A 17,433-nucleotide genomic window follows, 5' to 3' on the forward strand; every position below is an offset into this window, starting at 1 on the left:
TGAATAAACAATCGCAGAGCTGAGGGTGGCAATGGCTGGTCTGCAGTTGGGATGGGCATGGCCTAGAAGGATCAGAGCCATGGGTGACATGAGAGCAGACGTCGTGACGACCACATGTGTGAGTGGTTCCTTAAGTGACTCAACCATCCTCACTGAAATAGTTAACAAGTGGGCTAATGACACATACATCATTTAGATAAAATGACCAGGATGGGACATTTCCTCCAGCCAGGAAGACAGTGGACAGAGTCATGAGCGGGGCTGGCCCAGTTCACCTGGAAATGGGACATGATTTGGATCATCAGACTGAGGTGGACATCCATCAGTTGGTCGCTGGATTTCCACAGGTCATGACAAGCCAGTCCTTGGCCTGAATATCTTGGATCAGCCCCCAGAAATGCCCAGCTCAGGCTCAAGACCCTGCCTCAATATAGAAGGACCTGAAAATCCTCCCAGCTCCACAGCTCCCTGTAGGGTTGACAGAGGCCTCAATGTGGGTCAGAGTCTCCTTCTGGCCAGTGTTGCCTCCCTCACCTCCTTTCACATCCTCTGTGCCTGCAGTTCTCCATCTCAGAGTCTGCTTCCAGGGAACCCGAATGAAGATAACCAGCAATCCCCAACATGAGCCATGCAGGACCTCAGGAGGTCACTGTACACTGGAAAGCACCAGTTTATTCCTAAATTAGCATTGTGGGTATCCAAATGCCCAGTAAGATCTGAGCCTTTCTTGCATCTATGTGGAATGAAAACGAGTCTGACTCGCCAGGTGCTCTGGGATCCAAGGGGGAGTTGGAGGCCGATCTCCCTGAATGGAAACCCGGGGCATGAGGAGCAGTCTCACCCCACACAGGGACCACAGATGCACCTACAGCGTGAGCTGCAGAATGGGCACTGCCCACCTCTACCCTCCACGTCCTGTGCAAAAAATCATTCTTTTTACCCCTCCTTCAGCCTATCCAATTTGACACTTAAAAAGCCACCACGATCCATCCTTGTCAACAGGAAACCCATTGACATCTCCATCAGCTACACAATGTCTAAAAATCATTAAAAAAATAACAATAGCCATGAAAAATGTAAAGAATGTCTCATAAAAAATTGTCCTTAGATTATGTATGAAAGTGTTACTATTTTTGATATGCTAGGTAAATAAAATATATTACTTAAACTCATTTACTTCTTTGTATTTCTAATGCCGTGACCAGACAGTGCGATTCCCATGAGGCTCACATCATATTGGGACTGAACAGTGCTGGTTTTCTCTCCCTTCAGGGTCCAGGGGCTGTGGAGTGTCCTGGTGCAGGAAGCCTCATGTCCACCCACAGGACATCAGTGTGAACCCAGGGAGAGGTGCTGGTGTAAGAGAGATGAGAACACAGCGGTGACCCACTCCGTGTGCAGGGGACTGAGCCTTCACTTTGAACCAAATAAGTTTCCTTTCCTATCTTCAATCCTGAACAAGAGGGCTTTCTGGACTTCTTTGTGTTTTCAGGTTTGTGCCCCTTCAGGTTTGGGGCTGTCTGGAATCCCAGCCATGGGACACTGAGGACATCCAGGAGTCTCACACTGACTCTGCTGAAGTTCATCTGCTGCGGCCATCCCAAACTGCTGCGCACGGCCATTTCCTTTCCTGGTGCTCAGAGAGCTGCTCCATGCACCTGCCATGGTTTCAGGGAAGAATCTACGTGGGAAGACAAGATAGTGTATGCTATAATATTTCAATTAAATCTGAAATCATTAATATTTATTTTAATATGAAACATTAAAAGAATTTTCATAGGCATTGGGGAAAGATAAAAAGAGATTAAAAGTATTTTGAGGAAGAAACCAAAATGTGTTTATCAAATGTCTGTTTGTCTTCAGTGTTACAGGGTTAGAGAGGTCAGCTTTAGTTGCCCTGAGCATGTGCTCAGATGGGGGAAAGCAAGAAAGCAGGAAACACGCATCTCTGTGACCTGACACATCAATCACAGCAAAATGGAAATAAATCTTTCAATTAATCAGCCATTCACCGTATCACTTCGGTGCACACAGAAAGGCCTGCTAGCAAACTCCCTTTGTTCTGCTGGGTCATATCCCCATGGATCACCTGCGGTCCCCATTTCTCAGGCTGAGAACCAGAGGCTAGAAGGACAGGTCGCCTGCTTGTGAGTGTGAAGGGCAGGATTGGGAGCAGCAGATTCTGGCGCAGGACTGTGACCCTGTCGGTGCTCCTTGTTCCCTCCACAGGGTCTCTCCCACATTACCCCATGTGGATGTGGGTGCATTTCCTGGGGTGGCTGACGTGCTCCAGGGATTCGGGGCTGCAGATGCTTCAGCACAGAGCGTGGGGTGGGGGTGGGGATGGACGAGGCTGCAGCTGGGGAGACCAGAGACCATCGACACAAGCAGAGAGTTCCCCGGGGTGGGCAGCCCCATTTCCTGACAGCAGAGACAGCCTGGAGGTGGGTGCCCAGCAGAGGGCACTGCAGGGTGTGCCCAGGCCTGGGAGTCACAGAGACACAGACACCACACAGCAGAGACACGGAGGGCCAGGAGGTCACTCAGGTAAGGGGCTTCTGCAGATCTTACTCTCCTGAGAAAATCAGGTACAAAAAAATGAAATTCCCGCCATCAGAATAGACAAACAAGGACTTTAATCTTTTCATATGAGTTTCACTGTCCAGAGAAATAGAAGTCTCTGTGCTCGAGCCCATGCCCAGGTGAGGGTGGGATGGGGAGAGGCGCTCAGGATGCAGATTTGCATGGAGGCCCCGCCCTCCTCTGGGGCAGAGGGAGTAAGACAGGGCTGTGGCCAGGCCCAGTGCTGGGGTCTCTGGAGGCAGCGCTCTCAGGACGTCCCCACCATGGCCTGGGCTCTGCTCCTCCTAACCTTCCTCACTCAGGGCACAGGTGATGTCTCCAGGGATGGGGCCTGAGAGACGTCTGGGTGATCCTGGGTCTCCTCCTCAGGCTCACCAGCGCCCAGCACTGACTCACCAGAGTGTGTTTCTTCCTCTTTCCAGGGTCCTGGGCTCAGTCTGCCCTGACTCAGCCTCCCTCAGTGTCCGGGTCTCCTGGACAGTCGGTCACCATCTCCTGCACCGGAACCAGCAGTGATGTTGGGCGTTATAATCTTGTCTCCTGGTACCAGCAGCACCCAGGCAAAGCCCCCAAACTCATGATTTATGATGTCAGCAATCGGCCCTCAGGGGTCCCTAATCGCTTCTCTGGCTCCAAGTCTGGCAACACGGCCTCCCTGACCATCTCTGGGCTCCAGGCTGAGGACGAGGCTGATTATTTCTGCAGCTCATATACAAGCAGCAGTACTTTCCACAGTGGTCCAGGTTCATGGGGAACTGAGACCAAAACCTGCCCTGGGCTCTCAGGCTCCCTCCTTGCTCTGAAGATGCTCCCTCAGCTGTCCAAGGTCTGTCATTAGATAAGAACATACTCACTTCATCTATTTGATTGGATCATGGGTTTGCCAAAGACAGCCAGGTGTCACAATCACAGAACGTTTATCTGCATTGCTTGCTCTGAGTTTCGGATGAGCTTTCGTATGTCAGGAATAGACTCCTCCTAAGGTGAAGTCCAAGGGAGAGGGAGGGGCAAGTGGGCAAGGAAGTTGGTACCAGAGCTGGACTATCCAGTGCAGGCTCAGAGAGAAGGGTCCTCATATCAGCATTTGACTGAAGCCAGAACAGAAGAGAACAAGGAAGTTCTGAGAATAACAAATGAATTAATGAATAAACAGTTTAAGTTTCAAATATGTTGAATGTTTTTATAATCCATGAAAAGTCAAGAACAGAATTTAACAATAGGACAAGGAAAAGAGCTTGAGATGTTAAAACATAAAGAGCCCAAGGCAAGTTGCCAGAAAAAGACAAGACCTTTTTGGTGGAAATATGTATATGCTCCAAATTATCCTTTTGGGTATGTGTGTGTGTGTGTGTGTGTGTGTGTGTGTGTGTGTGTGTGTATAAGGAAACATTCCATGGAATATTATTCTTCCTTACAGTCAAGATCTCTCTCGCCCCACAAAACCTAAAGGGAATGTCAGGCTGCAGGGACATAACTTGAGCATGTTTGTAAAGTGCGTAACAGTCACGCACACCCCAGCTGCTCCTGAGTTGGCAGCAATTATTCCTGACATCACTCGTGAAAACTGGACCTGGGATGGAGGGAAAGCAGTGCAGAGGGTTTCAGGGGGTTAGGAAAAGAGAGACTTTAATGATTTAAAAGTAGATCTAGGAGTGCAGGCCAGCATCCCTGGGGCATTCGCCTGCTAACTCTCACCGTATCTCAGAAACAGTTTTAAGGTCAAGTCTACTAGAGAGCTAGGGGAGGAGTTTGCAGAATCCAGGTTTGAAATGTCTGCACGAGGCGGCGAGAGTCAGGGGCTGGGAAGACACAGCTGAGCTCATCTAAGGGTGTTGAAGTTTTTCTGGCCCGAGAGTTTTTGGCCATCCCTGTTATGACCGGGGTCTCAGATAAGCAGAGAGTTTATCTGCTCCTCTCCTCCAACCATAGTTCCTGGTTACCCTAAGCCCAGGTCAGTGCTGCTGTGGCCTTTGCATCCTAACAGCCCATTTGACTCCCGGTTGTGCTCAATGGACTGACCCAGAGTAAACAGTAGGAGGTTCCCCTGCTCTCTGACCCCAGGGTCTCTTCCTTTCAGTGGCATCGGCCCAGCCCTAATGTCCATCCATCTGTTCCTACCCATCCACGCCTCCATGCTGCCCACTGTAAATGGCCACAGGTCACAAATGGATTGTAAATCTTGAGCAGATTGTCCTGATTCTGCAAAACGGAACATCTCCTCCCAGCACCAGGATGTCACAAGCAAGGCCAGCTGTGGGAAGGCAAGTGGCGGAGTAACGTGCCTCACAGAGTGTAGACAAGACAAAGTCACTCTGATGTCTCTCAGGATGGTTCAGGTCCCTGCAATTGCAGGCCCACAGAACAGGCCTGCAAGCTGGAAGATGGGCTCCCTTTCTCCTGTACAGTGTGCAAGGTTGCCCATGTATAGGAGTGTGCCCTGATGTGTACCCATGTATGAAAGTGTGCCCAGGGTTGTGCTCATGTGCAGGAGTGTGTGCAGGTGTGTAAATGTGTGTGCTCATGTGCAGGAGTGTGCACAGGGATGTAAATGTGGGTGCCTGTGTGCAGGCATGACCATGAGTGTGTGTAGGTGTGCAAATGTGGGTGCCCGTGTGTAGGATTCTGCCCAGGTGTGTAAAGGCAGCCATCCATGTGTGGGGGTGTGGCCAGGTGTGTGCCTATGTGTCAGAGTGTGCACAGCTGTGTAAATGGGGGCACTTTTACAGCAATTGCACCTGCCCCGCCTCCCTGCACTGTGTGTGAACTCTCTGTGCTGGGCTGAGCAGCGTGGATTGGGTCACACTGGCACAGAATGGGGCTGGACTCTCTGGTCCACAACTTCTCAGGTGACAGGAGCTGTGGGGTCCCCTGGAAGAAAAAGATCCTGGGTCGAGTCTCCTCCACCAGATGGGGGCAGCAGAGCTGCAGCCAGGAGCAGTCAGGAGCCAGGCTGGGGCTGCCCATGGGGGCAAAGAGGAAGCCCAGCCTGGGGGTCAACAGGTGTCCAAGAATCAGTGCTCAGACTGAAAGTGAAGACAGTTCATCCTATCCCCTCAGGCTGCAGTGGCCACGTTCTGAGGGTCAGGCTCACACAGTGTCACCCCAGGACACTGATAGAAGCCTGGCACAGTGAAGGCCACACCTGGGAAATGCAGCTAGAGGACCCTGGGCCCAGATGTCAGCCTAGGCAGCCTCCTCAGGAAGGGGATACCCTGGGAGACGTCCCGAGGTCAAGGTGCTCTAAGAGAGGGCACAGTGTGAGGGGATGGGGCTCCCAGGGCCTGAGTCCGTCACCCAGGATGGCTGCCTGAGCCTCCTGCCACTCTCAGGGCCTTGTCCCTCCCTGTCCAGCAGTGTCCTGGGGAGCCTAGCCCTCTGTCCTGGACACTTCCAGATACACTCGACCCCTGCTCCCTCTACCTCTCCTTCCAGCTCCAGGCAGACCCAGACTCAGGGGGTGGCTCCCGTGCTAAGCGAATCTCAGGTGGGTGGGGTGAAGATGCATTTGGGGCCCCAGTCCCAGCATGGGGCATCCCCAGCCTCCACGAGGACATGCTCTCCAGAAGGACGAGGATTCTCAACTGACTCAGGCCACAGCTCTGACCCCGAGGCTGTCCATGCTCTGTCACATGACAGTAACAAGGGACTTGGCTGGAGTAACCATGGACCACTCACCCTGTGGAGCTCACTTGCTCTGGAAAGACCACCTCCCTGAGAGACTTATGGAGACCATGGGGTTTAAAGTTAGATTCTCAGTCGAGTCTGCTGCTCTTTGCAAGTTTACATAAAACATTGATGAGAAAAACATAAATAGGTAGAAGACGAGCTGAGGGGGCCAATTGCTAACTTCCTGTGGCAATGGGGGCTGGTACGGAAGGAGCAGCACCATGGATAAAATGAGACCAGAGGCCCTGTTGACTCCACAGGTGTGTGTGCTTGCTTAAAAGACCCAACTATTCCTACTGAAATAATTAGCAAGTGTTCTAGTGACACAGCCCAGCATTTAGATGAAATAAATGAGAGGGGACTGAGTCTGAGAGGGACCAGGAGGAGGAAGATGATGGGTCTCTTGTGCACCTGCTGCTGAGTTAGGTGTCATTATGGTTTCACAGCAGGGCCCAGATCAGCCCCATGGCCAACCTCCTGGAAGGTCCACAGCTCTGCTGAGCCTGGCCCAGGACAGACTTCAGGTCAGCGAAGTTTGGGACAGTAGCATGAGGTCAGTTCCCAGGAAGGTGACTGTGATCACCGGGCTTGAAGGCTGAGGCTGATTTTTCTAATGACAGATCCTGCTTCCCCTTTCTCCTGTCGCCTGTGCTGCCCCCACAGCTGGTTTGAGTGATATCTCTCCAGGAGGAGTCCCACAGGATGTAAATTTGCATAAACACCAAACACTGACTGCCCCCAAAAGCCTGAGAGGGAATAAGAGAGGACTGGGGAGCCCCGCTGTGCTGTGGGCCCAGGAGGAAGAGCTCTGGGTGTCTCACGATGGCCTGGACTTCCCTCCTGCTCCCTCTCCTCACTCTCTGCACAGGTGGTGACCCCAGGCTCAGTCCCCACAGATCCTAAGTTGAGCCTGCCCTGAATCCTGAGCAAAGCATAGATACAGTCTCTGGGTGGGACTCCTGGGAATGGGTCCTTTGTCTTCAAGCTCCCTATCCTGTTCTTCCTTGCAGGCTCTGAAGCATCCTATGAGCTGACACAGCCACCTTCCGTGTCAGTGTCGCCAGGACAGACAGCCAGGATCACTTGCTCCGGAGATGCATTGCCAAAAAAATATGCTTATTGGTACCAGCAGAAGCCAGGCCAGACCCCTGTGCTGGTGATATATGAAGACAGCAAGAGGCCCTCAGGGATCCCTGAGCGATTCTCTGGCTCCAGCTCGGGGACAACTGCCACCTTGACCATCAGTGGGGCCCAGGCAGAGGATGAGGCTGACTATTATTGTTACTCCTCGGACAGCAGTGGTACTGATCTCACAGTGATACAGACAGATGGGGAAGTGAGACAGAAACCCCTTCCCTCTCTGTGCCACCCTCTCTCTCCAGCCCCAGCAGGACTGTGAACAAAGCCATCAGCAGGGCTGGCTCAGTTCACCTGGATCTGAGACCTTCAGGCTGCCCTTCCCTCCAGCCCTCCAGGCAGGCTCTGCAGAAGGTAGGTCGGGATAGGATTTGAGGCTGGAAGGACCATGCTGTTCTGGTGTAGTTTGGACTGGGTGTGTCTTGGCTCAAGATGACCCTAGTGGAAGGACAGTAAGAGGGGGACAGACAGCCATGGAGTGTCCATGGTCTCTGGAGCTCCTCTTGTGTGGTGACTGGATCTAACGCGATGCCTGTGCTCTGTGGCCCAAATACCCTGGATTATTTCTCTGAACTGTGCATGTTTAACTGAGACCCTCCAGCCCCAGCTCCATGCATCCTGATGTTCTGAACAGGAAAGCCTTTCCTAGTGAGCACTGTGGCATCACGTGGCATCCCTGGCTTCCTACAGCAATTTCCCACTGAAAAATGCCATTGAGTACAAAGAATGGCTTCCTGCAAAAGTGTGCCTCCTTCAGAATGTGGTTCTAGAGCAATGACTGCCAGAGGCCTTAATCTGAAAGCCATGTTTTAATTTATGGTGAACTTGAAATGCCTCCTAGCTGAGCGGTCAGTGGTAACACATTCCCAGTCACGCCTCCCACACTTCTTTCCTGAGAGTATATCCTGAAATCCTAATGCATGGACTCCTCCCCTCAGAGTAGGATTCCAGGGACTCAACACATTAAAAAAAAAAAAGTCTAGTGGGGAGAGTGTCAAAAAGGAGAGAGTTGCACAAAGAGAGAGCTCTGAAGTCTGCAAATGTTCATGCACTCATGAGCATTTCTGTGTGAAGAAACTCTCAAAAGAGAAAAGAAGCACCCAAGACACTTGAGAGAACACTCCAGAGAGTGAGCACGTGCACACACGCACACACACACACACACTCACACTCATACACACTACAGTCATAGAGGAAAGGCCTGAGTTACAGGGCATGAGGTGGAGTCCCCAGCTTTGCCTCAGTACTGGGGAAAATGTCACCTTAGACAAATGGCTACTTAGGTCTCAACTATGAAAGTGTAAAAGCAAACAGAAAATCCAAGCAGGTTTCAAGTAACTTTACTGAATTCGACAATAAAAGACAAAGGTAGAGAATGAAATGCCAAAGAATCCTTAACCCAGCAGGCAGGAAAAATGTGCAATGTCTTCATCCTGTCAATATTTCCTGTGAGGTAACCAGAAAATCTATGTTTTATATATATCATGCAGAAAAATAAATCAATCCAAAGTGGCAATAAAATTGCACACATGATAGACTTCGTAGGCAAGGACACAAAAGGAATTTCTAGAACTCTGTTCTATTTCACTTGTTCATGAGGATACAGGATTGAACAAGTATGTAAAGAGGAGACATAAAAAATACAGAAGAAAGAGTCACCAACGTCAGTCACTTTCCACTTGAATTTCCACACATGGAAACAACCTCACTGAATTTAAGGAATTCCAGCCTGAAAACACTGTCCACGGAAAGTCTCCGAGACTGTAGACCACCTGACCGCGTGCCTGTGCCTCCAGGAACTCCAGAGGCTCCAGCTGGACAATGACAATGTGCAGATGTGGCCCCAGTGGGGCTGTCCTTTGATCTGTGACAGGATCTGCATGGCTGGAGGAACTACTGACCACCCACCCTTTGGAGCTCATGTCCTGTGCAGACCATGACCCTGGGATCCTCAGAGACACAATGGACCCTAAAGTTATCTTCACAGTCCAGTGTGATTATCTGGTGCTTTTGCAAGTTTACATAAAACATTGATGAGAAAAAGTGAATAAATAAGGGAAGAGCTGATTCCACCAAGGTGGCCAAATAGGAACAGCTCTGGAGTGCAGTCCCAGTGAGAGAGATGCAGAAGAAGAGTGATCGCCACATCCAGCCAAGGTACCAGGTTCATTTCGATGGAAATGGTTGGACAGTGGGTGTAGCCCAAGGAGAGCAAACCGTGGCAGGGCGGGAATCTGGGTGAATGTTTTGACTAGCACTGACAGAGCCTGCAGGACAGAGCTACCTGCTCTCCAGAAGGAGGGGGAGCTCAAAGCAGGGAGACAGCTGATACAGCTAGGCAGTTCCCACCCCTCAGAAACCAGCAAACTGAGACCTCTCAATTAAGATTTTTGCAGCCAGCACATCAGGATGATCGAGCTCGGTGAGGGGAAGGGCGTCCGCCATTGTTGAGGTGGGTCTAAACCTACTTGTGTAAACAAAAGCCAGAGGAAGCTTACACAGCAGCTAGACTGAGTCCGTGACAGCCCAGCAGCGCCTCTGCAGGCAGACCAGGAATGGACTGCCTGCTCAAGCAGCTCCCTAAACCCTGTATAACCAAAAAGACTCCTCATACAGGACAGCTCTGGCTGTCACCTGGGGGGTACCCTTCCTGGACGAAGCTACCAGAGGAAAGATCAGGCAGCAATACTTGCTGATCTGCAACCCCCACTGGTGATTCCCAGGCAAGCAACATCTAGAGTGGACCTTCAGCAGTCCCATAGCAGAGGGACAAGACTGTTAGAAAGAAAACTAAAAAACAAAAAGAAAGAGTTTCAACATCAACAGAAAGGACGTCCACTCAGAGAACCCATTCAAAATCACCAATTCAAAGATCAAAGGTAGATAAATCCACTAAGATGGGAAGAAACCAGTGCAAAAAGAATTAAATCATGAAAGACCAGAATGCCTCTCCTCCTCCAAGAGATGAAAACTTCTCACCAGCAAGGGAACAAAACAGGATGGAGAATGAGTTTGACGAATTGACAGAAACAGGCATCAGAAGATGGGAAATAACAAACTTCTCTCAGCTAAAGGAACATGTTCTAACCCAATGCAAAGAAACTAAAAACCTTGAAAAAAGGTTATGAGATGAATAACCAGCTTAGAGAAGAACATAAATGACTTGATGCAGCTGAAAAAAACAGCATGTGAACTTCATGAAGCATACACAAGTTTCAATAGCCAAATCGATCAATCAGAAGAAAGGATATCAGAGATTGAAGATTAACTCAATGAAATAAAACAAGAAGGCTAGATTAGAGAAAAAAGAGTGAAAAGAAGTAAACAAAGCCTCCAAGAAATATGGGATTATGTGAAAAGAACTAATCTATGCTTGATCGGTATACCTGAATGTGACAGGGAGAATGAATCCAAGCTGGAAAACACTCTTCAGGATATTACCCAGAACTTCCCACCTGGCAAGGCAGGCCAACATTCAAGTCCAGGAAATACAGAGAACATCACAAAAATATTCCTCAAGAAGAGCAATCCCAAGGCACATAATCATCAGATTCACCAGGATTGAAATGAAAAAAAAAAAAAAAATGCTAAGGGCAGCCAGAGAGAAAGGTCAGGTCACCCGCAAAGAGAAGCCCATCAGACTCACAGTGGATCTCTTGGCAGAAACCCTACAAGCCAGAAGAGCATGGGGCCAATATTCAACATTCTTAAAGAAAAGAATTTTCAACTCAGAATTTGGTGCAAAAATCTTCAACAAAATACTGGCAAACCGAATGCAACAGAACATCAAAAAGACTATCCATCACAATCGAGTAGGCTTCATCCCGGAGATGCAAGTCTGGTTCAATGTATGCAAATCTATAAATGTAATCCATCACATAAACAGAACCAAACAGAAAAGCCACATGATCATCTCAATAGATGCAGAGAAGACCTTTGACAAAGTTCAACAGCCCTTTATGCTTAAAACTCTCAATAAACTAGGTATTGATGGAACATTTCAAAAAGTAACAAAAGCTATTTACCACAAACCCACAGCCAATATCATACTGAACGGGCAAAAACTGAAAGCATTCTTTGAAAACTTGCACTAGACAAGGATGCCCTCTCTCACTATTCATATTCAATGTAGTATTAGAAGTTCTAGCCAGAGCAATCAGGCAAGAAAAAGAAATAAAGGGTATTCAATTAGGAAAAGAGGAAGTCAGATTGTCTCCATCTGCAGAAGACATGATTGTGTATTTAAAGACCCCATCATCTCAGCCCAAAATCTCCTTAAGATGATAAGCAACTTCAGCAAAGTCTCAGGATACAAAATCAATGTGCAGAAATCACACGGATTCCTGTACGCCAATAACAGACAAACTGAGAGCCAAGTCATGAGGGAACTCCCATTCACAATTGCTACAAAGAGAATAAAATACCTAGGAATACAACTAATGAAGGATGTAAAGGACCTCTTCAAGGAGAACTACAAACCACTGCTCAAGGAAATAAGAGAGGACAAAAACAGATGGAAAAACATTCCATGTTCATGGTTAGGAAGAATCAATATTGTGAAAATGGCCATACTGACCAAAGTAATTTATAGATTCAACACTATCCCCATCAAGCTTCCACTGACCTTCTTCATAGAACTGGAAAAAAACACTTTAAACTTCATACAGAGCCAAACGAGAGCCAGCATAGCCAAGACAATCCTAAGCAAAAGGAACAAAGCTGGATGCATGTGCTACCTGACTTCAAACTATACGACAAGGCTACAGTAATCAAAACAGCTTGGCACTGGTATCAAAACAGAGATATAGACCAATGAAACAAAACAGAGGCCTCAGAAGTAATGCCACACATCTACAACGATCTGATCTTTGACAAACCTGACAAAAACAAGCAATGGGGAAATGATTCCCTGGTTAATAAATGGTGCTGGGAAAACTGGCTAGCCATGTGCAGAGAGCTGAAATTGGACCCCATCCTTACAACTTACACTAAAATTAACTCCAGATGAACTAAAGATTTAAATGTAAGACCCAACAACATAAAAACCCTAGAAGAAAACCCAGGCAATACCATCAGGACATAGGCATAGGTAAGGTCTTCGTGACTAAAACACCAAAAACAATGGCAACAAATGCCAAAATAGAGAAATGGGATCTAATTAAACTTGAGAGTTTCTGCACAGCAAAAGAAACAATCATGAGAGTGAACGGGCAACCAACAGAATGGAAAAAAGTTTTTGTGATCTATCCATCTGACAAAGGACTAGTATCCAGAATCTACGAAGAACTAAAGCAGGTTTACAAGAAAAAAACAAACAAACCCATTCAAAAGTGGGTGAAAGATATGAACAGACACTTTTCAAAAGAAGACATTTATGAGGCCAACAAACATATGAAGAGAGGCTCACCATCACTGGTCATTAGAGAAATGCAAATCAAAACCACGGTGAGATACCATCTCATGCCAGTTAGAATGGCAATCATTAAAAAATCTGGAGACCACAGCTGCTGGAGAGGATGTGGAGAAATAGGAACACTTTTACACAGCTTTTGGGAGTGTAAATTAGTTCAACCATTGTGGAAGATTCCTGAAGGATCTAGAAATAGAAATTCCATTTGACCCAGCAATCCCATTACTGGGTATATACACAAAGGGTTATAAATCATTCTATTATAAAGACGTATGCACACGTATGTTCATTATGGCAATGTTTACAATAGCAAAGACTTAGAACCAACCCAAATGCCCATCAGTGATAGAGTGGACAAAGAAAATGTGGCACACAAACACCACAGAATACTATGCAGCCATAAAAAAATGAGTTCATGTCCTTTGTAGGGATGTGGATGAATCAGGAAACCACCATTCTCATCAAACTGACACAGATCAGAAAACCAAACATCACATGTTCTCACTGATAGGTGAGTGTTGAACAATGAGAACACATGGGCACAGGGAGGGGAGTGTCACAGACTGGGGTCTCTTGGGGGTTGGGGGACTGGGGAGGGAAAGTGGGGATGGGGAGGTTGGGGAGGGAGAACATTGAGAGAAATGCCTGATGCAGGTGACAGGGGGATGGAGACAGCAAACCACCACGGCATGCGTGTACCTATGACAATCCTGCAATATCTGCACATGTATTCCAGAACTTAAAATACAATAAAAAAAGAATACAATTACTAACATTAAATAAATAAAGAGCTGAGGATGGCACCTGCTGTCCTACTGTGGGGTTGGGGGATACCACAGAAGGAGCAGCACCGCATGGGAAATGAGACTAGAGCTTGTGATGCATCCAAAATGCGTGTGGTTGCCCAGATGACAAAACTGTTCCAAATGCAATGATTAGCAAGTGTCCTAAGGACACAGTATGTAATGTAGATAAAATTACCATGATGGGCCCAGTGATTCTGCAGTATCCTGAGTGGAGATGGAGGAGGAGGAAGATGACGCATCTTTGGTGCCCTTGCCTTTGAGCCAGGTGTCGTCAGTGATCTCTCAGCAGGGCTCAGCTCAGCCCCATGGCCAGGCTCCTGGAAGGTCTGAAGTCCTGCTCAATGTGACCTAGGACAGACCACAGGACACAGAGTTTTGGGACAGGTTTGGGACATGTTGTTAATCCCCAGGAAGGTGACTGTGATCACAGGTCTCGGAGGCCAAGACTGATTTTCCTATTAGAGAAGCAGATGAGGAAGTTGAGGACTCACCCCTTCTTTCTTAGTTTCTTGTGCTGTCCCCAGAGCTGAGCTGAGTGACATCTCACCATGAGGAGTCCCAGAGAAGTAAATTTGCATAAACACGAAACATGCACTGCCCCAATGGGCCTGAGAGGAGATAAGAGAGGCCTGGGGAGACCAGCTGTGCTGTGGGCTCCGGAGACAGAGCTCTGGGTGTCTCACCAGTGCCTGGACCCCTCTCCTGCTCCCCCTCCTCACCCTATGCACAGGTGCTGCCCCAAAGACCTGTCCCATGCTCAGTCCGCACAGGTCCCTGCGTTGGTCCTATCCTGAATCCTGAACTCAGCCCAGCCATAGCCTCAGGGTGACACCACTGGAAATGTGTTTGTTATCTTCAAGCCCCCTCTCCTGTCCTCTCTTGCAGGCTTTTTGGCCTTCTGGGCTGATACAGACACCCTCCGTGTCCATGTTCCCAGGACAGACAGCCAGGTTCACCTGCTCTGGAGATGTATGAGGGAAAATTATGCTGATTGGTACCAGCAGAAGCCAGGTCAGTCCCCTGTGCTGGTGATATATGAAGACAGTGAGTGACCCTCTGGAATCCCTGAGTGATTCTCTGGGTCCACCCCAGGGAACACACCCACCCTGACCATCAGCAGGGCCCTGACTGATGATGAGGCTGACTATTACTGTTTTTCTGGAAATACTGACAGTTTCACAGTGACACAGGCAGATGGGAAAGTGAGAGGCAAACCCCTTGCCCACGTGTGCTATCTTCTTCCTCCAGCACCTCAAAGACTGTGGACAAAGCCATGAGCAGGTCTGGCCAAGTTCTACTGGAGCCGAGACCTCCAGGCCATCCTTTGTCCAGCCCTCCAGTCTGGCCCAACAGAAGGAGGTGTAGGAGTGGATCTAGGGCTGCTGTAATCAGAATTGACTGGTGTTTTCAGGCCTCAGGAGTGACTTGGGAAATAGGAACTGAATGGAAGATTAGGGAGGTATAGCAACCATCATTTGCCCTTAGTATTCCATGTGGTGGTGACTGGGTCACTCCTTCTTCCAAACATCCTACATCAGTCCCCCAAACGCTCAGCTCAGCTCAACAGGAAAGCCTGGGATTTTAAACAGGAAAAGCAGAGGAGGGACACTGTGGCATCTGCCTAGATATGCTTTTCTGAATTCACCCACCCACAACGGTTGGGAGGTTCTAGAAGCTCAGAGCTGTGCCCTCACTAGAAAGTGCTATTGGTTCCAGAAAAGTTTTTTTCCTAATATTGAGGCCCAGTTTTGAGACTGTGGTGTGATGACTGCCTGAGGCCAAGATCCCAAGTCCCTGCCTTAATACAAGATGGCACAGAAGGGCCGTCCAGCTCCAGATCTCCCAGTGAGGATGCCTGAAGCCTCAGTTACAACCCTATTGTGGGTCATGGTCTCCTTCTGCAGGTGATGCCTCCCTCACTGGTTCCAAATCCTCTGTGCATGCAAATCATTATCTCAGGGTCTACTTCCAGGAAACACAAACTCAGATGGCCAGCTGTCACCAAAATGAGCCACTGTAGACCTGGGGTGGCCACCAGCGAATTTCCTTAATTTCTGTTGTGTACATCCAAGTGTCTAACTATATCTGATTGTTCCTGTCTTCTTATAAACTGAAACAGGATCCTGACATAGGAGATTCTCAGCTGCTCCAGACAACGAAACTCCCAATTTCAGCTAATACGGAGGAGGAAACGTCTTAGTTTATTTCCCACTCTCAAAAGTGCATCTATCTCACAAAAGCTTCCAACAGACCGTCCCCATCATGTATATATGATTCAACTGTGAAGTCCAGATAGTCTGAGCCCCGATGATGGTATCATGACAGGGAAGGGAGAGCTAACGATGCTGGGCAGAGAACGTGTCAATGTATACTGTTGTCCGGCCCACACGAATGCGCACGGATTCTCATCCTGTTCCCTAAGGAGAATAGACAAGACCTCAGTATCTGTCTGGATGGTGCAGCTGTGCACCTGCAGCCACAGCGTTCTGTTCCAGGAGATCCCCATCTGGCGCAGATATTACAAATGCCACTAGTGCCCATCTGGATCTGTACAAATCCTGGTTCATCTTCCAGGAGCATTCAACTATTGTGGAGAGCAGTCCAGTAAACTGAAAACGAGGACCCCAGAAGTTATCACTAGTACTGCAGGAGAGGAGAGAGCTGTCTCAGAGAGCACAGTCCTGTTGAAATTCCTCTGCTCCTTGTGAAGAAATAGCCCAGAAAAGGCCCCAGGGAATGCATCTCAACTGGGTTCCTGGATGAAGCATACCCTCTTACCGTGCTGAGATTTCACAGAGGCTGGGGGTGAAGTGTGAACAGCATCTTTGGTTTACCCTTGGATTAAAAAAAAAACTTTATTATTTTTTTGAGACAGAGTTTTGCTCTTGTTGCCCAGGCTGGAGTGCAATGGTGCAATCTCAGCTCACTGCAACCTTCCCCCGGCCACCCAGGTTCAAGGGATTCTTCTGCCTCAGTCTCCTGAGTAGCTGGAATTACAGGTGCCTGCCACCACACCTGGCTATTTTTTTTGTGTATTTTTAGTAGAGACGGTGTTTTACCACGTTGCCAGGCTGGTCTCGAACTCTTGACCTCAAGTGATACACCCATATCAGCCTGCCAAAGTGCTAGGATTAGTGGTGTGAGCCACCGCGCCCAGATGGGATTTTCTTTTTAATTCAATTGTGTGAATTGTCATTTTGTCCACAATGTCCAAAGTTTCTAAAGTAGCGTCCAATAGATACAGAGGTTCTGCTTGGGCTGATGAAAAAGCTCTCGGGTTGGAGATGTTTGCACAACATTTTTACTGTACTTATTGTACTTAATTACACACTTAAAAATCCTTCAAAAGATAAAACATTATTTTATCTGTACTTTACCAAAGTAAAAATGTTGCATACTCTGGAAGCAAAAAAAAAAAAAAAATACTAGTTTAATTTTGAAATCATACAACGGTTAAAAATGGAAAGAATCGTGTACTAAGCACCACTTCCTCTGTTCCACATGCTACAGCTCAGCTTTCTCTCTCTTTCTCTCTCACTCTTTCCCTAATTAACAATGATCTCCTGTCTGGTCCAAGGTCACACATTTCCGATTTCCAGGAATGTCTATTGAAGCTGTTAGTTTGCTGCCAGGAAGAATACTCGAACTTCTCATGCTCATATTCGATTGTCAGCTGTCTCCAGCCAGCATTTCTAAACCAGGATCCTTTGTTGAGGCTTGTGAAGAATTTTGTACAAAGTACCCCCAGGACGACAGTATTCCCTGTTGACAGTGGGACTGTTTCCACACAGTAGGGCTGTGCTCAATGTGCGTGGAGACGTGCACACTGTG

General features: G+C 48.1%; 1 long non-coding RNA gene across 1 annotated transcript; it reads right to left on the bottom strand.

Annotated features, from left to right (window-relative positions):
- Positions 1-1,358: 1,358 nt before the first annotated feature.
- On the bottom strand, positions 1,359-14,435 carry LOC141582596 (uncharacterized). Its single transcript, XR_012515469.1, has 3 exons — positions 14,094-14,435; positions 13,778-13,950; positions 1,359-1,681 (listed from the first exon to the last, which is right to left on the bottom strand). It is a non-coding gene; the product is annotated as an uncharacterized LOC141582596 (long non-coding RNA).
- Positions 14,436-17,433: the final 2,998 nt, after the last annotated feature.

This window comes from Saimiri boliviensis, chromosome 21, assembly GCF_048565385.1.
Source record: "Saimiri boliviensis isolate mSaiBol1 chromosome 21, mSaiBol1.pri, whole genome shotgun sequence".
NCBI lineage: Eukaryota > Metazoa > Chordata > Mammalia > Primates > Cebidae > Saimiri > Saimiri boliviensis.